Source organism: Camelus ferus, chromosome 15 (genome assembly GCF_009834535.1).
Source record: "Camelus ferus isolate YT-003-E chromosome 15, BCGSAC_Cfer_1.0, whole genome shotgun sequence".
Taxonomy (NCBI): domain Eukaryota; kingdom Metazoa; phylum Chordata; class Mammalia; order Artiodactyla; family Camelidae; genus Camelus; species Camelus ferus.
In genome coordinates this window covers 11,721,931-11,749,339 of record NC_045710.1, presented here as the reverse complement: position 1 = coordinate 11,749,339, position 27,409 = coordinate 11,721,931, and the positions used below count along the sequence as shown (strand labels likewise).

Below are 27,409 nucleotides of genomic sequence, written 5' to 3'. Positions count from 1 at the left end.
GTACAAGATTCTGTAGGATTCCCTACCCTTGCCCACAAAGAAAAATACTACAACTAAGCTAGGAACTATTTATAGCTTAGCAAGAAGGGTTTACGTTTATAAGGGATAGGTGTACGTGTGTTGCAAAGTTGCAAAAGTGATCTAGAGAAATGATTTTTAAAAAATGGGATGGAAATTCTTCTACATCTGCTCCCACATTCGACTGCACATTCTAAACATTGTGACTGTGTTCATCCTACTTGGTATTTCTCTCTGAGTTTCACATATCAGGTCCCTGAGTGCAAAAATAAGGCAACAGCATAAAGTACTTTCTCCTCCTCCCTTGCCCTTACTAAGCACCTTGACTTAGAGCAGTCACCAAAAGCCAGCTGCAGGACGAAATTCAAACTCCACCACCTCCAAAGATGCTCCGCTTCCACTGCTCTCCTTGTGAGATCTGAAGATGATGGACTCGGTGTCAGAAGACCCCTGGCCAAGACCAAGTCCAAGGCTCCCTTTGCCTTATTTTCTTCATCTGCAGCTTGGGCTTCCTAACCCCCGCTCTGCCTGCCGCTTGCCACACTCATATTTAGCATCTTGTATTGTCCTCTCTTGGGCTGGTTAATCTTGAGTTTCCAGGCCTGCTGTAAATTCAAGTTCAGAGAACATGTCTTAGATTCTGCCCGCCCTTGGTGTCTGCAGTACGGGGCACAGGGCAACCACACAATAATGTCTTTTGAGTTGGTTTGCCGGTTGGCTTTTTTGATGGATTCGACTCAGAGTGCAGCCTTCTGTGACTTTTCCGGGTTTCTCATTGATAATCAACATGTTTTCCGGAAGCAACCACAGTTTACCTAGCCCATGATCTTTGTGGTCTGTCTCCCTTTTTCCCAATCCATTGGGCAGAATTCCATCATAACGAAGAAAATTCTGGCAAAAGCAGAAAGAACATTTTTCTAGTATAGTTTTCAAGGTTCTTTTTAAGGTGAGATGGGGGGCCAAAGAGTCAATTGGAACTGCAGGCCACCTCGCCCTGTCACTGTCCAACAAGCCCAGTCTGAGGGCTACGAAGCACAGGGCACAGCGTCAGGGCTCTAGGGATAAACAAAAAACAGAATCTCACAGTGACTCCCACAGTGACTCCACACCCAGACTGTCAACGATAGAATCCTGAATCCTGTCGTCCTTGTTACATGACTTTGCATACAATACTCATTACTTTCTTTTTCTTCAACTACAATAGGGAAATTCATGGAAGCAGAGATCAGAGTAATATAGCAATAAGCCAAGGAATGCCTGGAGCCACCAAAAGTTAAAATGGGCAAAGACAAATTGCCCACAGAGCGTTTGGAGGGAGTGTAGCCCTGTGGTGATTCTAGCCTCCGGAACTGTGAGATGATAAATTTCTGTTGTTTTAAGCCAAAAATAAAATAAAATAAAATAGGGTAATAAAAGAGCTTACCTCCTAAGATTGTCATCAGGATGAAATGAGTTAATACAAGGAGAGCTTCCAGCATCGTACCCAGTACAGGGTAACAACAAATATCAGATGTCTAGATCCATGCAGCCAAATAGACTGCGACTCAGAGAAGCAAAGTGGCTTACGTTAACTCAAGGAAACATAAGCAGGTAGAAATCGGGCTGAAGCCCAGGTCCCCAGTCCTAGTCTGTTCTCTATGATGTCTCCTTGTTTTTTCACCCTGGCAGATCTCCCTTCCTGACACCTGAGAAGAAGGGACAACAAGCACACCCACCTGCCTCCCTGGGCAGCTGTCCCCGCCCACCTGCCAGAGACCCTCAAGCCCCGCCCCGTCTCATTGTCTCCCCTCCAAGGCAGAAGGCCCTGCAGGGCTCCCACAGAAGCCCTGCAATGAAGGGAAGCCTGGCTTCCTAATGGGATTGTTCTGAAGATTAAATGAGATAATGCCTGGCAAAGTGCCGAGCAGAGTAGCTGGCATACAGTATGCAGCCAACAAATGTTATCTATTAAAAAAGGAAGAAGAGGAGGAGGAAAACCCTGTGGTGCCTGCTCTCTGAGCTGACACACATCCCAGCCCCAAATGCCAGACACGAGGCAGATGGAGATCTCTGGTGCAACAGAGGGAAGCAGAGGCTGAAGGATTACAGTGAAGGGCAACATTCACTGAAGACAGAAGAGGGGGCTGGAAAACCCACTCATCCCCTCCTTTCCTAAAGAAACAATACTAAGGAAGAAGAAAAAAACTCAGCTGGTGTTTTGCTGGCAAACTCCAGCATCAGAGCATTTGATTTTTAATATTTTAACATTTCTGAACAGGACAAAGACTGCTTCCAACCTTCCAATTTGTTCTCATGCACTTGACCAGCAAAACCTTAGCTTTGCCGCATTCATTAATGGCTTTCTTTATTCTGGCTGATTTTCCAGATAATAATGGCTCAGACACAAGATTGAGTCAAAACAGATCCTGCAAGTCTCCTTAGAACATTCACAACATGCTCTGGATTCAGAGTTCTTGAGAACCTCAGTATCATCCCCTCCCTACCCCAATATTGACAAGTCCTGGTTCTGAAATGACTGACCATACTAGAACAGGAGAAGGAAGGAATCCAGTGAGAAAAAATTGACTGGGAGCAGAAGCTTGTGCTGTGTACAGAGGCCTGTCCCAGCGACGGTGAGCTGGCTGTAAACACCTACTAAATGAATCAATGTCCCCAAGCAGTTTCACAACCCAGGTGAAGCGTGAGACCCACCCAGTACACCAAGTGCAATCACAGAATCAGTGCCACCCTCTGTCATCTGAGACATGTGAGGAGAGAGGCACCAGGGCATACGCCTTTAGCCAGGGGGCAGGTGCTCAGGAAAATGCGTGCTTCCTGTTTACCTGGGCAGGAATTTGCAAGCAGTCCAGAAAGGGGAGCAACTAGGGATAACTTGCACAGTTCGAAGTGAATGCTAATGCAAATCACTTAAGCAAATACATGAAAAGGGACGGGAGGTTTCTGTTCTGGTTTTCCTCAGCTGCCACACTCTGGGAGGGTGAAATGAAAGACAAAAACCAAGAGTCGGGCGGAACCGCAAGTCTACTCTCCTGGAGGACGATGAGAAACAGCCCCACCCCCCACACGCCCCAGCATCAAACCAGGGCCCCGGGTCACTCCGGCGGCTGGAGGCTGTTCTTTGCTGCCCTCCATCCCTGTCATGGGCTGCCTGAGTTAGACTACTGGCCCAGTGTCTCCGCCGAGATGCTAGAGACACCAATGGCGCAAACGGTGCTCCTTTCCCAAAAAAAGACGACAGGAGACAGAGAAGGGGAAGCAGGGGGGCTGGGGGGGGGCAGGGGGACGGAGGGTCAAAATGATCCCTGCAATGCGAAAAGCGCCCAGCCCGGCTTGCCGCGGCCCCTGCCGGCAGGTCTGGCTCGCTCGCCAGCCGATTCACCTCAAAAAGTCGGGCAGCCACCCAGAGGGACCCGCGAATGGGAAGTTCCCAACCCCGGGGCACCCACTCCCATCACTACTACTGATCCAAACGCAGAGTCTGCGGGCGACTCCACACGGGCCCTGCAAGCCCCAAGCACTTCCCACCCGGAGCGCGCCTGCAGTTCCTGGGCGCAGCGCCGCACCGGAGCAAGGGCCCTGGGTGCGCTCTTGCCTTGCACCGCGGTAGGGCAAAGGGGAGGGGGAGTGACAAAGAAGAAGGCGGAGCAGGCGGTCTGGGAAGCACTTACATTCGTTAGGAAAGCGCCTCCTCTCGAGAAAGAGAAGGAACGGCTTCCCGGCTAAGGAAACGCCCCAGGGATGCCCCTCCGCGAAGTGCCGCCTTTCCCCGGCCTCTCGATTCTCCCGCCTCCAGACCGTCCTCCACCCCACGTCTAAGACTGGATTCTAGACACCCTCCCTGCGGCTTTCCAAGGGACCTAGACACTGTCTCCGCTGCCAGCAGCTCAAGCAACAGGCGGATCCTTAGGGCTTCAGCGACGACGGGCGCGGGGGACCAGAGGATGGGGAGCGCCGGAGACTAGGCGCCCAGCAGGATGCAGAGTCTCCTGCGGGTGTAGATCTGCAGGGTCGTATACCCGTGAGCTGGGCCGCAGAGGGACTGGGCAGCAAAAGGTGGGGAAAGTTATGGGGTCGCATGGAGAAGTCTCCGGGAGCGCGCGGGGAGGTGGGGGCACAAGCAGGTACCTGCAGGAGTCCGGGCGCTTCTAGCTGACTCCGCTCTGCGACGCCGCCCGCCCGCGCTGCAGGGATCTGGCGTCTCCGCGCGGCCCCGCGCCCGCCGCGGCGGCGGCGAGGAGAGCGGAGTGGCCCGCGTCGGTCCGTGGGTCGGTCCCTCCCGGCAGGAGCGCAGGGGCCGGGAGCCGCCGGCGGGGCGGGGCGGGGCGGGGAGGGGCTGGGCGGGACTGGCCGCTCGGCCGCCGCCCCGTTGGTCCCAGCTCCGCCCGCCACCTCGCTTCGGGCTTGCAGTCGATGCTCCCGGGGCCGAGGGCGCGGCGCTTCGCCGCGGGGAGTTGCTGGGGCTCTGGTCGCGCGACACGAGGACTGATGGATGAACAGAGAGGCGGCCCCGCGGGGCGCGCGCCCCTGTCCAGGCCCAAGTGCAGAGTCACCCCCGGAGCGGCGCGTCGGGTCCAAGTAGGACCCGGAGCACTCCCTGCGCCTCCCACCTGCGCACCCTCGGCGGCTGGGAGCACCTTGACCGTGTGCGAGACAGTCGACCTCCTCCGCGACCTGGAGGAGGCAACACCCTCTTGAAAGTCGCGGCTCAGGCGACACTGTGAATTTACCGGGATTGTCTTAGGAAGTATCGAGCCCCCAAGTTGTTTTCAAACAAAGTGCGAAGGAGGAAACAGCCCCTGGTCCTGCCTGTTTACCACCAGCCCCGCTGCCTTAAGACTCCTTGCACAGTGCAGAGCAAGATTGGTTTACATTCTCCGTTCCTCGACTTACCAAGTCAGAAGAGGTGACATAGACTGAGCGGAAGGAGGACGAGTCGGGCCCCCTTGCCGAAGACTGGAAGAGGGGGTCAGAAGGAGATGACTTGGGCCGAGGTTGAGGAACAAACCACAAACTCAGCGGGGGCAGCGTGTGGTCCAGAAGGCGTCGGCCGCCCCTCTGCAGTGAGCGAGAACGCTCAGTGAATCGCCCGAGGAGAAATGGGACGCTCGGGGACCCACCCCCGCGCTCCCCCTCCCGCCCCCGAATTGCAGATTTTTAAGTTGTGCAGACTTGCAGTAATTCCTCGGAGCCAGCTGCTCCAAGCTGTAGGCGCCCAGTGTTCCTTGGGTTCCCGCCCCATATCACGCAATCTGCCAGCTGCCCCCAGCCCAGTACCTGCCGATCGCTCGCCTCAGACAAGAAGGACCACACATAGTTAAGTTCCAGGCCTTGAGCCATGCACACGGGAGGGGATGTGGGTAAAGGGACGCACGGAAAAGGGGAAAAGACTCTCTTACATCGAGGCACCCGATGGTGTCTGGGTTTTCTCATTGTTTTTGTTTGATGGAAACCCACAGTGGGAGTTAGAGATAAGGGAGCAATGCTTACAGTATCTGGTAGGCTTTTAGAAGGAGCTGAAACCTGCACCTTACAGGGAGGTCTGGTTGGAGGAGTGGGCAGTTGCGATCAGGGATGGCATAGGAGAACAGAAAACACAACATCTTCTTCCAGCACGTTCATTTGGCTCATGGACGGCTAGGTGGGGATGCAGATGGCTGGAGAACAGGTGTTTGGAGCCCCTCTGACCCTGGTCCCATGCTTCTTTGTTTCCATAAGCCTGCCCCCTCTCTTGTGGAAGAGGATCTAAAGCATTTGTCTACACTGCTGTTAGCAAGCGCCTGATAAAGGTAAATTTTCATACATCATTCTTCATCTTTAGCATAAAATCTAAGATTATTCTAAAAGTGTTTACATCGCAGCAACACCTGAGAATACTCCCAGATCTGTCCCAGCAGTTGGTAGTGTACAGCACGATACTCCAGTCATATAGGAACATACATATATTCGTTTTCATATTGTTTTTCACCATGGGTCACTACAAGATATTGAATATAATTCCCTGTGCTACACAGTATAAACCTGTTGTTTATCTATTTTATGTATATTACTATGTGCAAATCTAGAACTCCTAATTTATGCCTTCTCATCCCCTTCCCCCCAACCCCGCCCCGATACCCATAGGTTTGTTACTTAATCATTTTTAAGTCACCAAGTTTATCCAAAAAGTCTGGCATTGTTTACTTGAGAATGAACTATGTTTCGAATCCCTAAGCACTGCAGAAGGCATCTGCAGTGCACAAGAGTCAGGAACGAGGTCCTTCTCGTGGGGTCTGGATGGCACATGTGAACTGGAGAGAAGGCACATATGGGGGTCAGAAAGGGCCCCCACTTGGAATCTGTGAAGTCTGGGGACAGAAAAGACAGGCCTCCACTCTGGGCATATTTGGGGGAGAGGATGGAGGGGGCACAAATGTGAGAGACAGACAGACTGGTGTTCTCATACTGCTGTATGTACCCTGTGGGGAGCCCTGGGAGCAAGTCACTTAGCTTTTCAGCCCTGGTTTCTTCATCTGTTAAGAAAATTTTCTCTTTCAGAGGGTGATCATGTGGAGCAAATGAAATAATAAACAGGAAAGTGCTTCGTGGACCATAAAATGTATGTCTGTTCCCTGAAAGCTTACCAAGGTTAAGCCAAGCCAAGTGGTGAATGCACTCCTACACACACATGCACGCGCACACACACACATACACACACACACATGGCCACACTCTCACCTCTGTGTCTAGAACCCTCTCCTCTGACCTCAGTCTCCATCACCACAGTGCATGCTGGGATCTCTCTGACTGCCACCTTCCTCCCACCCCATCAAAATGTCTTTACACCCCATGTTACGACACCCCATGATACGACACCCCATATTTCTTTCACTAACCACGCCCATAGGAAAGCATCTGGACAAGCCATGCATTAGCCTGTGAGGGGTTAAGCACCAGCTGCCAATAGTCCTCTCCCCTCCATGGTTTCAGAGAGGACTCCCAGACTCAGTGGAGGCATCTCAAGCAAAGGTGGGACCCGTGCAATCTGTCTTCGTGGCCTCCATATCAGCTAATCTTTTATTCAAACATTTATTTTAACTTTTTAAATTTGTTTTATTATTTTTTAACAGAGGGACTTGGGATTGAACCCAGGACCTCGTGCCTGCTAAGCATGTGCTCCACCACTGAGCTATATCCACCCCCGCCTAAAAATTTATTTTAATTTTTTAACATATCCCATAGGACCCCATCCAAATCTTCTCCACTCTAAACCCTGGAATGTCTCCATCCCAACGCAATCTCTGGGTGTCATCCTTAGCAGATGACCTGGTCACCTAATGACTGAGAAGAGAGAGGCCATGAAGGTGTGGTCCCTCAACTTCCATCTTGTCCACCTTGAAGTCTGTCTGAGGCTTCATGCATCTTCTCTTTTTCTCCTGCTTTGAGGAAGGATGCTTAAGCCCAAGTACTTTGGAGTATCAAAATAATGCTGACTGAGAGATCCAAGAGGACAGAGAAAGAGGGCTTTAAACACACAGGTTTCAGAGTTGTGTCCAGGCTCGCCCACTTACCACCTGTGCTGCCTTGAGCATGTGGCTCGACTTTCACTCATTAACTCCTTCAACTTGCACTTGAAGGTCTGCCGAGTGCCAAGTGTACTAAGCACGGCTACAGTTTAACCATATGAAACAGGGTAATAATAATGCTCACTTAAAAGTGTATGATGAGGCTTTAGTGCCCCACCAAGCACAAGAGGGAGTAATAAACATGAATTATCTTCCACTTTCCTCCCTGTCCCTCAGTACCCATGCTCCTATTCTGTATATAAAGGGGAATTTCTCATAAACAGAATAAATTCCTAGTTGGATAATGAGAAGCATCAGTATAAATCCCACATAAACTTCAAAGCACACCCTTCCGTTCTCACAATAAATTACTAGGTTATGAGTGACCAATTGAGCTGCATTCTCGTCATGTGTAAACCATCCCAGGACAGAGTTTCCAAGTCCTGCCAAATGATGACAGGCAGGATCCCTTAGGTGAGGAGCCTGGCAACACGTCTTCCAAATCTGCTCTTCTTAACAATCAAAAGAGCTATGTTTCTATTCCCTTACTCCCCTAGTCAACAAATGTTTTCTGAACATTGACCTCATACCTGGTTCAGTGCAAAGACCCAGGATTATTGAACGTGAGTTTCAAGGACTCAGATTCAGAGCTGCAAATTTTTTTTTATGTTCTTTATTTCTTGCTCATTGACTTCACCCTTAAGAATGCACATCTGCATGGCCACAGAAAATAATCCTGGTAATTCCAGAAAAATCTGGTGATTCCTAGAGTAAAATTCTGTCAACTCAGTCTCCTCCCCTGCCTTCTTTCCCTGATCCTCTGAGGCCTCTGTGGTCCGTGGAGGGTTGTGTATCATCCCAGCAGTGGGAATAAGGGGAGTAAAGTCTCCACAGCGGGGCCTCCACTGGGAAGGACTTCCCACTGCTTGACGTTCATCTGTCACCTTCATCACTCACCCCTGGTCTCCATGTTTCTGCTGGACCCTCAGTTGTTGTTGAATGCATTCTGCTCCCTCATGGATGTGGCCCTAGTGCTTTGGGGCCATCACCCCACTTACAACACTTCTGCAGTATCTCTGCAGGGTTCAGAAACTCCCAGTCCATTTTCCTGCACTGCAGGGGCTGGAAGGCACCCTGGAAGGTACACGTAGTCCCACGTGCTGGGACAGCTCACTCAGCTGCCACTAATCTTTGGCTTGAGCACCTTGCTGGGAGCACATATCTCTATGTGGTTTGCAAAAATGGATACTGGTATCCTTTGATCTCAGATCCTTCCAAACTCACCTGGGAAACCCATCTTCCTCCCATTCTTAGGGTTTTTATCAACGCTCTCAGATCTAAGTCCCAAAGGTCTTTTTATCATCTGATAGCTTTGCTCTCTCAACTCTGTGCAGGTAAACTGGTACCTTATCTACGCTCTTTCCCAGTCTATTGTCTGTGCCAGAACCTCGGCTCCTGAGCTTCTGTAATGAATCTCTTTCCCTGGAAATCATCGTTATGGGCTTTGAGAGCCTATTTTGCAAGTCAAAAGTGAAACTCTGACATTTCTTTCTCTCTGCATTCCTGTAACAACAATGCTAATCCTAGCCTCTGACTAAATAGGGGAAAGACTGTGTACACAAAATGTGGAAGGGAGAAGCACTCTGATTAATATGTTAAAATATTATCTCACTACAGATACATAACCATACATGGTCCTTGCCACTGAAAATCTCACGGTCAATGGAAAATTTTCACCAAATGGCAAGTTAGGCCAATTGACCGGATTCAATACAAACTCCAAAGATGGGCTCTGATTAGCAAAATTGGTTTGTAAAGTAACCCATAGATTCAGCTCTAGCCCTAACATCTGTGGGCCAAGACAGGAGCACAGATCAACGTCCCCAGACACTCTTGCCTTCCCATTCTGGTTCCTTCCAACAGCATAAGGGAACCTCACTCTCAGCCAAATAAACACACTAACCCACTCATCCAACACATCTACAAGGCCTGCTTTCAGAATAATTTTCTCAGATGTCTTCTTATCCAGAGACCACGTTTAGGTTAACGTCTTGGCTAGGTGGTCCTGTGGACCATAAGGGAGTGTAAACACGAATCCCAAACCTGACTGTCAGAGTGGAAACAAATCATTTCACCCAAAATCCAAACCAAATCAGACAAGCTTTCTTGTCAGCTCCATTTGCCAACAGGTGGACTTTCTTTTTTCTTTCTAGCCTTTTCCTACATATTTGTCCTTTTATGAGTCCAGACTTTGTGCAAGGGTGATAGTTAATTTCTGCAATCATTGGATTTACAAGGTTGATTAGAGCAAAAGGTGGGTGGGTCTTGGAGAATGCCAGGGTGATTATCTTTGCTCAAAAAAAGAGAGTAATGGGGGGGGGGGTCATAGCTCAGTGGTAGAGTGGGGTTCAATCCCCAGTACATCTAGTAAAAAAAGAAATAAAAATTATTGGAAAAAAAAAGGAAAAGGAAAGAGAGCAATTTAACAACATAAGGATGGAGACATATGTTTGGACATCAGCCACTGTGTCCCAGGGCTCTGTGTTTTAGCAGGTGACACACGTGTGGGGGAGGCAGTGTAGCTGGTTTGTCAGGGTGGTGGTGGCGGTGGCTGGGGCAGCAGTTATGATGTAGTTGCTGTGTTTCCATTTTTCGCTTCCTAGACACCCAGAGTGCCCTTGATTCTTGCCCACTCCCAGTGTAATCTTCTGGGCTCTCAGGAAGTCTGTGAGCTCCCAGGAAATTACTCTTTGATTACATTTGTCAGTCATTTTTCAGTTGCTAGCTGCCAGGAACGCGATCAAATTCAAATACCACCAAAAAGGCCTGTTTTTTTCCCCCGGCTTCTCTGCCTCTCTGAATCTTCTCAAGGAACAATTTGCCAGCCTTTTATTCTCCCCCAGCTTGGGCAGGTCTGAGTGACATCCTCTCCTGCCACGGTGACATTCCCAGACTGTCAGCCGTGCCCCCTTCTTTGGGAGACGGGTCCCTTTGCCACTCCAAATGGCCCAGGGTCTTCATTGCAAGTGATGCCGATGGTCTGAGAGTGGGTCTGGCAGGACAGGAGACCTAAATCCCCGTGCTTCCATCTGGTTGATGACAAAGATAACATTAACATTTGCTACAGCTGGAACCCAGGCCTGCCCCGCAGCACCCCAACTCAGCCTTGATGTAAATATAACTACCTACTTTATTACTAAGAGCTCCACACTGTGAATGGGGTGTTGAGCTTTGCCTTCAGATTAGCTCCACAAATTTTGCCAACACCACAAGTGCTTCTCCTCCTCTTTCTCTGGATAGAACGCCATTTCCGAGCCTTTGAAGCAGGCATCGGTGTGTAATACAAAAGGCTCGTTAAAGTCAGCAAACCTCAATGTGGAATCCTTGTCTAGCCCTTCGTTGGAGTTCAGACCACTTCTCACAGACCTCAGTTCATCTCTCTCCCGCGCAAGCGCAGAGGCTGATGCCCCCATCCATCCATCACAGCCCTGCAGGCGCCCGGGCAGTCTGTCTGCTGGTTAGAAACCTGTAATCCTAACTTACTCTTTTCGAACTGTCCAAACTCTCCTCTGAACACCACTCCCAGTGAATTCAGTTCTCTTGGATGGTGAGCCCGGTTCACTTGGTGTTGGAAGAAACCTTTACAGCTCAGAGCTCACTCACTCATCACCCAGGTAGAAAGCTGCCCGACACTTACTTCTCAGAGACCCTGGAGAACTCACACTTGTCGGGAAGTACCAGCTCTGGCTCCCCAGGGCAGGCTACCTCTCAGAGGACCATTTCTAACAGCCCTCCAACTCCTTCTATATAAAGTAAAATATGCAACCACAATCATACAGCGAATGTTTGAGAATTCATTCAACCAGCTGCTAGAACAGGGCTAGCACTCTGGAGAAGACCAAAATGAAAAAAAATCATAATCATCATCTCAAAAAAGTTGCAAGGCCGTTCCTTCCTTTTCGTCCTCAACCATGAATTCATCCAGTGATACTCACGCCTGAAATCTAACCCTGAAAACCACTGACCAACAGCCCAACACACTAGGGTATTCCAAACCTGGGTATATTTTTAATCCATTTATTTAGTGTCTAGTAAGTCACACATATTTTAATTTTTCAGATTTTTTTTTGTGCTCTAATGTGAATAGAGACACAGACGAATTTAAGATGTGCATATAATGTCATTGATTTCTTTAATATGCTTCCTTAAATCATTACTCTGTGACACAATGGTTCTTTGGGAAGATTCGTCTGATTTTGCACGGGACATATTTATACTCAAAAATTTAACTGGAATAACACATATATACACATACACACACCTGTATCAGCTTAGCTGTTATCACAAAAATATCATAGACTGGGTGGCTTAAACAACACACATTTATTTCTCACAGTTCTGGAAGCTGGAAAGTCCAAGATCAAGGTGCCAGCAGATTCGGTTCCTGGCGAGGACACACAGCCACCGGGTCTGTCACAGCCGCCTTCCTGCTCTGTGCTCACACAGCCTTTCCTTGGTATACGATATGGGGAGAGAGCTCTCTTCTTCTTCTTCTTCAAAGGACATTAATCCCATCATGAGGTTCCACTCTAATGACCTATTTCAACCCTAATTATCATCACATTGGAAGCTGGGGCTTCAACGAATGAATTTGGGGAGGACACATTCAGCCTGTAACTACTACGCGCACACACATACGTATATAGTGTGTGGATACTTTTTCTTTTGCTAAATCCGGCAACGTATCTCCTACCAGTACATCCCCTGCATGCCCCCTCCCCAACCCCACCCTCAACATACACACACAAATGCATCACCTTGAGAAACTGTTGGCATCCACACTGGTGCCCTGGACGTCGCAGCTCCCTCTGTGACCGCAGATCCGATACCTGTTCACGTCCTCCTGCCAGCTCTGCTTTATGTTGAAGAGCTCGCCTCTCTCCTGAAGGAACCCAGCTTTCTCTAAAACACCTATGATGAATGACATGCATTTATAAAATTCTCTGCATAGGTCAGAAATGTATTTCTCACAGTTCTGGAGAGTGGGAAGCCTCAGATCACGGTGCTGGCAGATATGGTGTCTGGTGAGAGCTGGCTTCCTCATTTATAAACAGCTGTCTTCTCCTCGACGGCCTCACGTGATGTCTCATGTGATGAAGAAAGTAAGGTGGTCGGTGTCAAAACTGAATTGACTCATGGGACACCCAGTTGGTGTCCACAGAGAATCGGAGAATTGCTTGGAGTGGCAAACCCACATACCTGGTGTCACAAGTGTTGTGACAATGAAAAATCATTTATAAAAAGAGTGGGGGTGGGAAGACAAGGGACTAAACTGCCTGCCTCCCTGTGATTGGTTGGGTCAGGGTGTGCCATTTCCCCATAGGTCGAGCAGACACTAAGAAACAGAGCTCACCTGGGCCATCTTGTAGGTATCCCACATGGGAGGGCTGCCCACCTGGCCCAGGGACCCTGTCAGCAAGAGGCCCTGGACTGGTGCTGGTCAGGAGCTGAGGAGGGAAGAGTTAGGTCTCCCATGTGCAAGGACTGAGCAGTGGGGAGCCTGGGGTCCCATTAAAAACCCAGCCCCTAGGGAACACCAGAGCCATCAGTATAAGCCAGAGCAGCAGGGTGGCAGTGGGCAGGGAGAGGACTGTATCCGTGCCCACTCAGGTAAAGACCAGCCCCCCCATCCTTCCTCCAGCTCACAGCAGCGTGGGACAGTTGCTATGGCACATCTGTTCCCAATTCCACAGCCAGTCACTCCACATCAGTAGCTGAAATCAGCCATGGAGGGAAATGTACCCCCTGGAAATCTGTGAACATTACAAATGTTTTCTAGGGAGCTGGTTGTTAAACGTTTAGCAGCACATCACTGCCCCCTTGCCCCCTCCCTGCCCCAACACTCTACCGGGTTAAAGACTAGACTTGGTGGCAGGAGAAGCAGAGGAAGAGAAAGAGGGGGGAGACCGTGCCCCACTCCCCACGCCACGCCCCTCAAGCATGACAATGGCCTAAAATGGGCAATTACATATGAGGTCGCCCTCATGAACTGGACTGGACTAGTCCAAATGAAAGGAAATAGCCAGAGCCTGTGAAATCTGCCCAGGACGTGGGAAGGGGGAGTTGGCTATATTCCAGGTGGGGACAGTGACTGAAGGCTGTTTATGCCCTTGAGTAGAGGGTCCTCAGAAAACCCATTCCACCTGTCCACCAGGTAGAGCACCGAGCCCTAGATGGTGCTCAAAAGCACATTCACAAATCTATTTCCTAGTCCTCCCTGGCTGCTGGGCCACTGGTTAATCCTGGGTTAATCGCTTCCCTCTTGGGACTCCAGTGCTCCCCCCCCCCTTACGGAGGTGACTGGAGGTGGTGCTCTGTTCTCTCCTCTAACAGGGTGATGCGCCTCTGTGAATTATACACACACACGCAACGCACAACACATACACACACCCCCTACACACATACAAACACACACACACACACACACATCATACACATACACTCTGCAGGACCTGTCAGGTAGTTTTATTTGTTAAAAGCCAGGGAGTTTGAAATAAACCTGCAAACAGGTCATCACCCAATGGCCAATGTGCAGCTTTTATTTCCCCAGGTCCTGGTTGGGCTTGAGGCTGAAGGGACCCAAAAGTGGAGCCGCCTGGGAGTGGAGAGAATGCTCTTCTCTAGGAGGAAGACCTCCCACGTATTGGGGCAGGGAGGAGAGAAAGGAAAACACAAGCATTTCATGTGTGTTGGGGTGGGGGGATTGGGGTGGGGTTCTTTAGGGTTTTCTGTCTGTTTTTGCTGAACTGGCTATGGCTGTGGTCCTCTGTCAGTGGTCACAGCTCCTCTGGTTCCCACCAAAGGGTGGTGATGCTCTAGGGTGACAGATGCCTGATGTGAGTCTCTCTGTTGGTGGGGAGGAGGCGGGGAGCATATCTTAGAGCACCTGACAGGTCCTTCTAGGTCATTCGACTAACATGGGAGCCTCCAGTCCGGGTTGTTGCCTCTTTCTTCCCCATCCCCCACTTCCTTTTGTAATTAGGGCCCCTCCCTGATAGACGCTCTCTGGGGGCAAACCTGGATGCATCCGGGCCTCCGTGACATCCTGTAGGCCCACTGAAGTCTCGTGGCTCTCTCCAGGCCACAGGGTGGAAACAGACGGTTTCCCCTACCATTCCTCCCCAGGGCCCAGGGCCCAGGGCCGGTCTGCAGCATCCCTGTTTAGCCAGGTACCCAGTCTCACCTCGCTCCTTCTCCTCCCTGAATCTCCTGGAGCCTCCCGCTCCTGACCTTGGGGGGGGGGGGGGGCACTTGCGTCTGCCGTGGGACTCTGCCCTTCACTTTGGTTCCTAGAGATGCGTGGGAGCCACACCCTTCAGACCCGAGAATGCCTTTCTCAGTCCCAGCCTCACTTCAGCACTTCGCCCTCGCTAAATGGGACCAGCGAATGTTATAAAGGAGGGCTTACGGCGGTTTTATTTCAGTGAGGAGCCTTCCAGGAATTAAGATGGTCCCGGTCTCACTCTGCGCTGAAGTTGTTCACCGGCATCTCTGCGGCGCCTCCTAAAAGCCATCGGAGGGGCTCAGGCTCCCCACTGTGGCCGGCTCCTAACATTGCATCTGCACGAAACGACAGCATCCAAAATTTTAAATAGCCCAATTCTTCGCGCAAAAATCCTCACCTCACCATTCTGTTGTATTTACTTCCAGCAGACTTTCCATGTGCACAGAAAGTATGAAGATCTATGTCCTTCTTTTACTTAACTGCCCAGAAAATTTAATTTTGCTACTCTTGGGCATTTTTTAATGTAAAAATTCATTGGGCAAAATAGTGAAATAATTGCTAAAATACTGAGAAATGATCACTTATTTTACTCTCAAGAGTTCTCTCTTTCTTCACACACTCTCTCTCTCACACACACACACACACACACGCACACGGGGAATCTTTATTTTTCCAAGTAGGAGTTGGAGGTGCAAGGAGAGAAAGGTGTTTGTTACACGTTTTCTTGAGGGTGTGTCCATAATGTGCCAGGTGCTTTTTACATGGGAACATTATGATGCAGTAAATCCATATTTTACAGATTAAAAAAACCCTCCGTTCAGAAGAGTTGCCCAGGGTCACACGACTGCTGAGTGTCAAGACCAGGAGTCACTTTCACGACTCCTGTGATGATCACTGAGAAAGCAGAGAGTCCAAAGTAGAGCTTCCTCCTACCCCTGGAAATGACATCGGTCGGGACGGCACCCACAGTTTTTTGGATCAGGTTTACACATTCATCCTGAATGGCTCCAGCTCTCCCCCAATTCTCCCCAGATGGGCATTCACCCCGCCCTTAGGGCACTCGGAGTATCCTTACCCCCTCCCTGACCTTGGAATGTACATCCTGCCCACGGATCCCACAGTGGGATCATTTCCAAGAACACAGCCTTGAGAGAGCACTGTGTGGCTGAGACCATCTGGATGGTGTGCATGACTTAACCCAAGCCCTCTGTATAAACATTTAATCTTCCAGGGGGCGGGGACCTACTCATCTTGCAACTACCCAAGACAAGTGTGGTATGTAAGTTCCCTTGTTTATTCAACCTGCCACCTACCAATCTGGAGAGGTCCGCCCCCTTCTTTGGTCTCTCCCTGCCCTCCGTGCACAGGGGCCAGTTTCCGATCTCACATGACGGCCTGGGAGCTAGGTTACCAGGGGAGTGGGACGCCAACCACACGAGTAAGAGATGAACTATTTTGTTCACTGCCACATCCCTGGTCCCTAACACAATCCCTGCTAAATAGTGAGTAGGTTTCTTCATTAAAAGGGTCTTGACCCAGGACCTAGTCCTGCCGTGAGGAATTCCTTCGTTCCCTGTTCATTCGCCTAGTTTGGGCCAAACATCTCACAGGCCTTTCTCGGCTACCCATGTAATTTACACATCTGACCAAAAGTGGCAGATTTTTTTTTTTTAATTTGGAAAAATATATAGTCTTCCTCATCCTAGCTTTCCTTTCCTGCTCAGCAAAACCGAGACCTTGAAATAGGGGCACCAAGTTTAGCAAATACACATACAGAATGTTGTATGAAATTGGAATTTCAGATAAACTATGGATCATTTTTTTACACTATGTGTGTCCTAAATATTGCAGATAATTGCAATATTTCCCAGATTGTCTGAAATTCTCATCTAACAGGGCATCCTGTGTTTTCTCTGGCAGCCCTACTAGGGGGCGTCTGTCTCCTGGAGTGTTTGTGGAACATTCTGGCTGAGCTGGAAAGGGGAACCTTGGGAAGGAATCAGCAGATGGTGGGGGCCTCCTTGCAGGACATCTGTCCCAGACCCTGCCTCATAGCTGGGAAGGGAGCAAGGGCCACTGAAATGGATTCGCCTGGTGATTGCTGGCCCCACCAAGGACAGTTTCTTGCTGACAGGCCAAGCAGAAGGCAGAGCTTGTCTGAGGAAAATAAAGGCTGAGAAGCCAGGCTGGGCTTCTTGCTACTGTGGCTTTGTGTCTTGCTGTGAGGTGAGCGAGTCTCCCTGGATCCTGTCGGTCTGCAGCTGAGAGAGGCCACGGGACCTCAGGGTTCTGGGCTTTTTGACAATAGGAGTCAGAGTATTAGTCTCTTCTCAATGTCTCCCACCCCCCAGCTCCTCTGTCTCATACTGCTTGGTAAACTTCTCTCACCACCTCTTAAAGCAGAGAGAGGGGAAAGCATTGAAGTACAGACTTAGCGGTAGCATTTACGCAGTCTCTGATCACAGATTAATTCTTCTAGGAGCTTCGGCTTTGAGACATGGGACCCCTGTTGCAGGTAATGGTGAGGTTTCTCTTGTCACCTGGGCACGGTAGGGCTAAGCGTGATATTCAGAGGCTCACTGCCCCCTTGTCTTTGCTTCCACACATGCAGATGGGGGCTTCCTGACTCTGGAGCATGCGGGAAGTGTCATGGAACGACCGTGGAGGCCACACACGGCAGAGACAAGTGTCTGGACTTCCAAAGGAGTCTCTTCACCTATTTAAATGTCTGCAAGACTGCACATCCAATGGCTATATGGTAGTTACTGCAATGAAGCTGGAAGGAGTACCAGGCCAGTGTCCATCCGAATTTGCTTTACAAGACAAATGTCGCCAATCTGCAGTTGTTACCAGAACAGGTACGACATTTATGTTCAGTGTGAACACTTAAAGAACCAGCAGAAAGGTATGACTTTCATTTTATTTTTTTACCGCAAGCCTGTATCTTGCCTGTTTTCAATGAGAATGATGCTCTATTCACAACTGTCTTCCCTGACATAGTTTGGAAATCACATCCTGACTTGTGAGGACCACGTTCTTTGCTTCAGACCTGATCCTGTGTACCAGCAGGATGGTGTGCAGGGGAGGGGGAGACCAAAACAGAACAGAGATTGCTTCAGAAAGCTTTTATTTTGAGTTCTGCTTCTATGTAAGTAAAAGATTTTGATATTCCACCTCCTTTTTCTCCCCATCTGGAGTTTTGTGAAAAGCAGCAGAATGGGGGCTGGAGGTGAAGGAACTCCATTATAAGCTTTGTAGCTAATAATGCCTGATGATTCAAGGAGAGTTGTATCCTTTCTCAAGAGATACTGTTGTATGTTTCTTAGACTGAAATGTGCATACAGTCACATTTCATTATGGACCAAAGAAGAGAAACCCACACCCAGGGTTGAGCCAGGACTTGGTCGTGTTGCCCTGACCACAAAGTTGTCCAAAGGTAAGTTCTTCTTGGTAGTATGGAAAGAGAATTCATCTGATGGCAACAGCAATACAAAAAAAATCAGCTGGACCTTTTGTAACTCTTCCTATCACTCTTACTTATGCCTGTTTTCTCATTTGTCCTTCAACCACCATAAGAGGCAGGCAAGAATTATTCCGGTTTTACCTGTTAGGAAACCAAGGCTTAACAAAAGTAAAACTGAATATTACAACAAATCACAGAAGAGAAGTATTCTTAAAATGAACAGCTCTTATGAGTGAATGACTCACTGATATCAAATAAAAAGGTGGGTAAAGGATACATGTAATTTAACAAAAATATAAATATTCTATATATAAAAATGTTTACCACTAGAAATTGGAAATACGGATTAAAAGTAAGTTACAATTTCTTACCTATAAAGTTAAAATACTTGGCAAAGTGGAGTCTATGTTGGCAAAGGTGCAGTAAAACAGGTGCTGTCAATATTGCTGCTGGTGATGAAAATTGTCATCATCTTTCCAGGATACAATGTGATTCAAGAATGTGAATAGTTTATATTCTTGGCCCTAGAAACGTGTTGTAAGGAAATAAAATTTATTCAGACTCACATGCAAATGTGGTCATCTCGGTACCTATCAATGTAAATATATATACACATATGGATTGAAATAAATAATACTCCATGGTGAGACAGATAATATTCCAGAGAGACAGCCCAAATGTTCATTAACGGATGACTGGATAAAGAAGAAGTGGTATATCTATACAATGGAATACTACTCAGCCATAAAAACCGACAACATAATGCCATTTGCAGCAACATAGATGCTCCTGGAGAATGTCATTCTAAGTGAAGTAAGCCAGAAAGAGAAAGAAAAATACCATATGAGATCACTCATATGTGGAATCTAAAAAAAACCAAACAAACAAACAAAGCATAAATACAAAACAGAAACAGACTCATTGACATAGAATACAAACTTGTGGTTGCCAAGGGGGCGGAGGGTGAAAGGGACAGACAGGATTTCAAAATTGTAAAATAGATAAACAAGATTATGCTGTATAGCACAGGGAAATATACAAAAGATCTTATAGTAGCTCACAGAGAAAAAAATGTGACAATGAATATATATATGTTTCACGTATAACTGAAAAAATGTGCTCTACGCTGGAATTTGACACAACATTGTAAAATGATTATAAATTAATAAAAAATGTTACATTGTTAAAAAAAAAAAAAAAAGATAATATTCCAGAGAGAGGGGAAGAATATTCCAGAGACCGACTGATTTTTTTTACACTGCAACCTCTAAGAAAAAGGAAGTTATGGTACATCCAAGTGATAAAAAGTCTGAACAGTGATATTAACTGTGTCTTAATGAGTCATTAGTCAAGTTGGGAAAGCAGTAAAAAGATGATTATAAAAAAAATGAAATTGTAGGTAAAACCTGAAAAATCTAGACAAAGTGTCCTCTGATTTCAAAATTCAATTTGAAATATTTGGTTTCTTTTCCTGACTTAGAAGGTGGCAAATAATATGAAATATGAGATGTTCCTTTTTGAGTCCAGTCCTAAGAGAGACTAACTTTCAGTATAAGGTACATTAGAAGTAAAAATTCACTCAAACTCTTTGGGCATGGAGTGTGTACTAAGTATTGTCATATACCAGGAATAAAGCCGTGAACAAAACAGAGCTTCTGCCCTCAGGGCCTATTTTCATTTGGGAAAAACAAACACAGGCATCACTGATTGCTTTAAGGAGACTGAAGGCTTGTAGTAACTAACTGGTGAGTCCCATGTGGGGTGTGACAGTTACACTCCCTGAGGAGGTGGCATTGGGATACAGACCTGAAAAGTGAGGCTCATCACAAAGAATCTGTGCTGACTATTTCAAATACCTAGGAAATTAATTAATAAAGATGTTTCTGCCTAGAAGTTAGGAATTCAGCCAACTGAACTCATTCCCTATGGTGACTTTTCTGAGAGCAAATTCCATCATGTCCTTGGCTCATGTTGAGAATCAGTGTGAGATCATCACATCTTGTCATCTTCTAGGAAACTGCGTTTGAAGATCGAGCAATAAAATGAACTGGCCCTTCTAAGATCAATTCTTTTCAGCACTTAATGCCATAAACATTTTATGTTGTGAATTTTGTCTTCCATGACTTTTATTCCCTGCTTTGACGGCTAGGAGGCTCCAAAGTGAACATTTTATTTACCTGGAATTAAATTACTCTCCCTCCTCTCAATAAATTTCGCTATTCTTGTACTGTTTCAACAGCCTTTTATTTATCTTGCCTCGTCAATATTTAAGATCAGCAAAATTCCTAGTCTGGCATTAAGACAATACATAAAGTTAACCCTACAAATCCATTTCCTCTGAAGAACTAAGATACTGCTATTACTCTGTTCCCGGAGCATGCAAAGAATCCAATATCTGGGTAGCGAAGTTTGTTTTGTGAGAACTTCAGACAAATAGAAACATTTAAGACTGTACTCTTTGGATGGAGATCTGGACTTTAGTTATAAACATTAATTGATGCCTTCTAGCACTGGTCTTATATAATAAGGTCTCTCTTCTCCCTGCCGCAAACTTTTTTTTTTAAATAAGCCATACAAATGCTGAAGATTCGCAGGAAACTGCCTGTCACCTTGTGAATGTAACTTTCCTAAAGTTTCCTTCCCACCTGAGGCTATTTGAAGTAAAAATGCTTATCTTCATGAAGGAAGAAAGTACAGCATTGGGAGATGTGAGTGGGCTTTTAATTTATGACAGTTTTCATATTTGCTCAACTAGACTTATTCAGTATGCCAGTGGATAGATTGAAGGCCAGGTGAATAAAATTAATTTAAGAGTTAGATTTGTCCAGTTGTAGGTCAAACTTATAGGACAAGAGAGAAGCCAGAATGAATGAGCAAGTCTTAATTCAAAATAGCTGTGGCGCTTTCTTTAACGAATGACCCCATCTAAAAAGCCACTGTCATTACAAACCATGAGATAGACTTTGAACTGTCGTTTTATTTTAACTTACAATTTTCTTGACTCCAGATCACTCATGATAGGTCCGTGTCTAGGCCATAAAGTCTTCTATCTAGAATAACCTATATTTGGGGAGTACCCCTACGAGCATTTGCATATTAAACTAAATAGTCTTTATATAAAATTGGTATCATTGTCTTCCAAAATTTTAAAATCATTAGACCCAAAAGTTGAATTCTTTAATCTTTTGGAATTTCATTTAGCCTCTTCACCTTGATTTATTTAGCTAATATTGTCCAAGTTAATGAGTCCATTCTACAGAGCAGTATTAGACTGGCAGCCTTTATGTGGTAAGACCCAATAAATTTCATTGGAATTGCTGCCTTGCCAGGATGGTGCTTATGATCCTGGCCAACTTTACCAACAAATGCCTTTAAATTCTTGCAGCTTTGTTTCCACTGTAGTGTGGTAATATGTGATGCCAAGGTGCCCACATCAGACCTGCTTTGTGCAAGAAAGTGCATTCCTGGCAAAGAAAGATTCGGTGAGCCACTTCGGCAATAATGTCACTCTAACCAGATTTGGTTCCACAAAGCCGAAGAGAGACAGTTGGCCTATCAAATCATCTGAGTGATCTAACACAGATGTTTCTCTTCCCTGAGAAACTGGAATAGATATCAAGTGGAAAACTGTTACAAATATGTGATTATTGCCTAAGATAGGACATCATACATTCCTGTTATCTCCTATCTTATTTTGGTATAAAAGAAGTTTCAAGGAAGGATCTGACTTTTTATAAGAATCTAGACTTCAGAGATCTGAACAAGAAGGGTGTGGAACCATCTTTTATAGAAGAAATACTTGTTTTCTGAAAAAGGAAAATCCAGAAGCTATGGTCCATTGAAGCAATTTCCCCAAAGGGATACTTTAAAAAATAAACAAGCAGGCACTAGAAACTCAGCCAAAGACTAGAATAGTTTGAGAAGAATTTCCTTGGAATTATATGCATGTTTCACCCCCTATTTATCTACAGGAAGATGTGCTGGCTTATCCCACCCAAGAGAACCTCTCTTCCAGAGCCATCATCTCAGCCACTTCAAACACAAACTAAGCATCTTTTTACCCAGAAGTCAACGACACCTCTCCAAAACCATACTCTTATTTGTGTGATGGGTTTCTGAAGAGTCTAGACTTACAGCTTCTAATGTACACATGTGTGCATATGTAGCTTTCAAGCATTTTTGAACAGCATGATGAAGCTCCGTCTGGTCACTGGAAAGAGCCTTTCAGTGAGATCTCTTCCTTTCCGTCTTTGCTTCCACATGTCGTAAACCACATACTCGGTCATATTTAAAAATTAAGAATGATTTACATCTTGCTAAAGGTACAGGAATTGAGCTAAACTTGGTCTTCTGCCGAAGATTTACTAAGTACCTGATATGAAGGAAGATCAGCTGAGCCCTGGCCTGGAGCCCCTCAAGGTGGGTCTGGAGGTTGGGGTGTCTGCACAATAATAGTGAGTAGAAAAATACAGTAAAGTGAAATAGACAAGCACTCAAACTGTATTTTTACAAAAATACACTGTCACATGACCCCTTGCTGCTTCCAGTGGTGGTTTGGAAATGCTCTGCATTCAATCCTCAGACACAGAAGTACCTGGACAAAGGCACAGAGGGGAGATCAGATATCCTGTGTAACTTCATGTTGAGGGAGGGTCAGGGGTTGCTGCTGCCAGGGCCTCCATCAGTGCTGGGCCACATTCAATCATCTGACAAATTACTGAGCACCTGTATTAGTCATGGTTCTCCAGAAAAACAGAACCAGTAGGATATATATGGAGAGAGAGAGAGAGAGAGAGAGAGAGAGAGGGAGAGAGGAATTTATTTTAAGGAATTGGCTCCTGTGATTCAGAGGCTGGCAAGTCCAAAATCTGCAGGGAGGATCATCAGGCTGGAGGTCCAGGAAAGAGCTGATGCTTCAGTTCAAGTCATAAGGCCATCTGTGGGCAGAAGTCCCTCTTGCCCAGGAAGCCAATTCAGACCTTCAACTGATTAGATGAGGCTCATCCACATTATGGAGAGCAATGTGCTTTACTCAAAGTTTACCAATTTAAATGTTAATTTTTGTCTAACAATATCCTCACAGAAACATCCAGAATAATTTTTAACCACACATCTGGGCACCACGGCCGAGACGATGCATAAAGTTAACCATCGTAGCATCTATGTGCCAAGTACTGGGGATATGGTAATAAATAATGTACTGAACTTGTTTACTGACTAAGATACATAAGCTAGCTTCAGGGAGCATTTATTATCATGAGCAGTACAAGCTAGGGTACCGTAGTTATGGCAGAGCTGAAGGGGAAGGCTGCAAGGGGGAAAGTGACATTTAAGCTCTGCTTGTTGATCTAAGGAAAAAAATGTTTCCAGACAAAAGTAATTAGGGAAAAGGTCCTGAGCTGAAAATAAACTTGATGCTTTTAAGAAATGGAAAAAAAATAGTTTAGAGCAGAATGAGGACAGTGGAATATAAGAGTTGAATGGGACTCGGCAGGAACTAAATAGACGGACACGCTGCAGTGAGATGTCACCAAAGGCTTTTCCAGCAGGGACATGAAGCACCTGACTTAAGACTAGAGGTTGCACTGGCTTCTCTAGGGACTTCTGGCCGAACAGCCTGGCCCAGGGAGGCTCAGTTGGGGCCAGTAATGGTGGCACCAGCAGAAGCAGACATATAAAAGCCTGTGTCTGGAAAGCACCTACTGGTGATGCTTCTTCTTAATTGAAGTCTCTTCTCCAAGGGGATCTGGCTCTCTCAGATGCATCTGTTCCACTTTCCAAAGACAGCCCCCAACGAAACATGACTGTCCCACATTGGGGGTCTCAGCTTCTCCATTCAGAAGATGAGAAAATAGGCAAAAGTCATTCTCAATACTTCCATGGGCCAAATGCGGCCGCCCCTCTGTCACTAGACCACCATTCCAGAGAAAAGAAAAAGAAACAACTTCCCAGGAGGCTGAGAATGATTGTTGTCTACCCAATGGTCACATTCCCTTTTATTCTTACTTATAGAACCTCAACTTTATTGTCCTATATTTGGCAAACAGAAGAATTGAGAAAGTGACTTGGCCCTTATTTTCTCACATGGTTAAGAGGAGAAGCTGAGCTCCACAGCGTAGGAGGGTGAGCTATTTGGATAAGCACCAGAGCTTCCTCTGGTTTTGCTCTGCTGGAAGTATTTATGATATACCTGGTCCCAGCATGGGCAGGGTAGGAACAGAGGCCCCAGCCCTCTACTTCCCAGAGCAGTAGAACCATCTTTCAGTGGGGTAAGGTGTCATCAGCTTGCCTAGCACATCACGGGCAGGATAGGCGGGAGGGGAGCAAAACAAGGGCTGGAAGATGGAACCAGGAAGATCTTCCTGGATGACCTGGACTACAAATTCAGAAGGGTCGGACTCTCTGGACATCCAGTATGAACTTTAACAGCTAGCGTCTCACCAACATTGTCTCTGAAGCTCTTTTAGAGGCCTTTTCAACTTTGTTTTTTGGTCATTGCTGAATGCCAATCCCTGCCAGCATTTAGTCTCACAAGGAATTGGCTACCTGCATCGAACAGGATTTCTCAATCATGGTAGTAAGTACAATGTTAGGTGCTATGATTCCTACTTTATAGATAAGAAAATTGGGAAAACTTAAAGTCTGATGGGGGTAGGGGAGACTCTTCTCTGTTACTGCTGGTGTGGAATCCCCCTTCCAGAAGCTTCTCTCACTTCCCTCCAGGACAGAGGGGATGGAAGCTTTGGGGGAGTATGTGCTAGATTTTATTTTAAATTCTTGAATCTGCTTGTGGAATTACTCTATACTTTTTGATTACTCTGTTATTCCCTTTCGTGCTCTATGTATTAGGCTTTGCCATTATATAGTGAATTTGGAAGCCCCACCCAGATTTTCCTACTTTTGTGTCATTGGCCAGAACTAGTTCACATAACCATCCCTCGCTCTAAGGGAAGCTGAGAGACTTAGGTTTATTTATTGCCACTGCCACTAAAATTGAGGTTGTGTTAGTACAGAAAAAAGGGTGAGTGAACACCGGGCAGGCGGCAGTAGTTCTCAGCCCCTGGTAAGCTACTTCTCTTTCTATTTTCTGGGAGAGGGTATAGAAGATTGAAATGGTATGTTCCTTACGTGTTGGGAAGAATTTACGTGTAAAATCACCGGCTCCTGCTGTAGACAGTTTTAATTATTGAATGCATTTCTCCAGTGATGACGGAACTACTTGGATTTTGGACTTTTTTTCCTTGAGTGACTTTTGGTAAGGAGTATTTTCCTTGGATATTGGTCTGCTTGCTCTAAATTTTCAGCTGTATTAAAGTTTTATGTAGTATTTGCTTAGCTTTTAATGTCCTATTTTTTTAATCCTCTGATAGTTCATTTCTGCCTCGTCTGTGTTTTTGTTTCTGGTTTTACCAGAGGCTGATTTTCAGAGAACCCACTTTTGATATCATTGATGATGCTGTGCCTTCCCTGTGCTATTAATTTACCAGAGCTCTTGAACTGAAGGGAAAGGACACCAGCATTCAGTCACACTGTGCATGGAACTTAATGCCGCTGTCCCACTCAGTCTTCACGCCAGGCCCGTGAATAAGCTTTGTTCCCCCATTTTGCAGGTAAGAAACTTCCCCAGAACTTTGGACCCTGTGACTTTGGAGACATTGCTAAGTAACTGCAAGATGGAGCATTTTTCACTAAACCACCAGGCCTCTCACTGTCTCAGTTTCTCAGGCCATGAAATTAGAGCCACAGAGCTGTTCCTCTGCCTTGGTACCCAGCTGGTTCCGAGCCCAGCCTGGCTGTTAGGAAGCCACGTGGCCTTCGTGCCTCAGGAGCGCGCGCGCGCACACACACACATACAAGCTTCACTGAATGTCCCATCCACTCTGCTCTTCCCTCTTTGTAGTCCAGGACCAGGTCTGCAGGATTGCTTGCTTGTCCGGAAATTAATTTTTCTAAATGGATTCCTTGTTTTCCAGCCACAGGGCCTCCCCGCCGTGGAACAGTCTGCCTTCGCCCTTCACTGCGAGCCTGGTAGGGTCAGACCCCTCCCCCATGTCCCCTGCGGCAGCTCCTCTCTGAAGAGCCCAGAGAATAGAATCTCATGAATATTTACTGACTTTTTCTAGATGCTTAAAACCACCACCAAAGGTAAAACATTAACTACTTGATGATCAAGAGCACGTAGCCCCCAGACCTTCTGGCGCCCAGGGGTTGATAGTGTTGACCACCCTGTTCCCTCCACATCAGCCAATCAGAAAATTGTGCACGAGCTGATCACTTACCCTGTGACAGCCCCCTGCCCTTACTTGAACTTTAAATATGCTTTGCTGAAACCCTTTGGGGAGTTCAGGGTTTTCTTGGATGCGAGCCACCCCGCCCTCCTTGCTCAGCCTTGCAATAAATTTTTCTCTGCTCCGAACTTTGATGTTTCAGTTTGTTTGGCTTCGTGGTATGGAGGGTACATGAACTTGCCTTCGGTAATAGTTTCAGAAAAAAATCCCTGTTCACAGGATGGGCAGGCGATCCCAAAAGTGCAGGAAGTAGCATCTGCCTCCGGTTCCTGCTTCCGCAAAGACACACTGCTCTATAAAGGTCCTCAGAGTTGTTGGATGTAGCCCGGGCTCAGTTATGGAAATTGTTGTTCCTTCCTGGTCTTTAAAATACACACACCCAAACAAGCAGAAAACAAGCCCTAACGTTTCTCTGGCACCTCTTTCTCCTTTTAACTAGAGCCCTTTATGATTGAGCCTCCTGGTTCCTCCAGTCCCCCAGGGGCCCCCTTTGGTGCCTCCAGCCTTGTTAACAGCGTTAAAAGCCCACTCTGGGAACACGTCGGGCGCTCACCTGCTGCAGGGAGGGGTGGGCCGGGGAACACCAGAGCAGGATGGACTGAAAGGACCTCTTTTGCAAGAACCAGAGACCCCAGAGAAGTGACCGGAGCATTTTGTTCAGTTTTGTGTATCTATTTAACCCCTTGGGATTTTTGAAAAGTTCATCCCCCAAACAAGAAAATGTAAAGATCAAAATTTCCATTTCCTTAAATCAGCTGTAAGTGGAGAAATAAATCTGCTCTCCCCACCATTCCTGGAGTTGATCATCTTTAAG

General features: G+C 46.8%; 1 protein-coding gene and 1 long non-coding RNA gene across 8 annotated transcripts in view; one reads left to right on the top strand and one right to left on the bottom strand.

The window, feature by feature from the left end:
• KCNS3 (potassium voltage-gated channel modifier subfamily S member 3) overlaps positions 1–5,050 on the bottom strand; it is a 33,967-nt gene extending 28,917 nt beyond the window's left edge. For 3 of the 7 annotated variants that reach the window (XM_032497072.1, XM_032497074.1, XM_032497076.1), the window contains exon 1: positions 4,144–4,542. The gene's annotated coding sequence lies outside the window, so the exon portion shown is untranslated. Of the gene's footprint in view, positions 1–339; positions 910–4,143; positions 4,543–4,908 lie in introns of those variants that run through there. The other 4 variants (XM_032497073.1, XM_014564896.2, XM_006191385.3 and 1 more) reach the window with 4 other exon arrangements.
• On the top strand, positions 3,386–6,851 carry LOC116668904. Its single transcript, XR_004326141.1, has 3 exons — positions 3,386–4,071; positions 5,734–5,804; positions 6,553–6,851. It is a non-coding gene; the product is annotated as an uncharacterized LOC116668904 (long non-coding RNA).
• Positions 6,852–27,409: the final 20,558 nt, after the last annotated feature.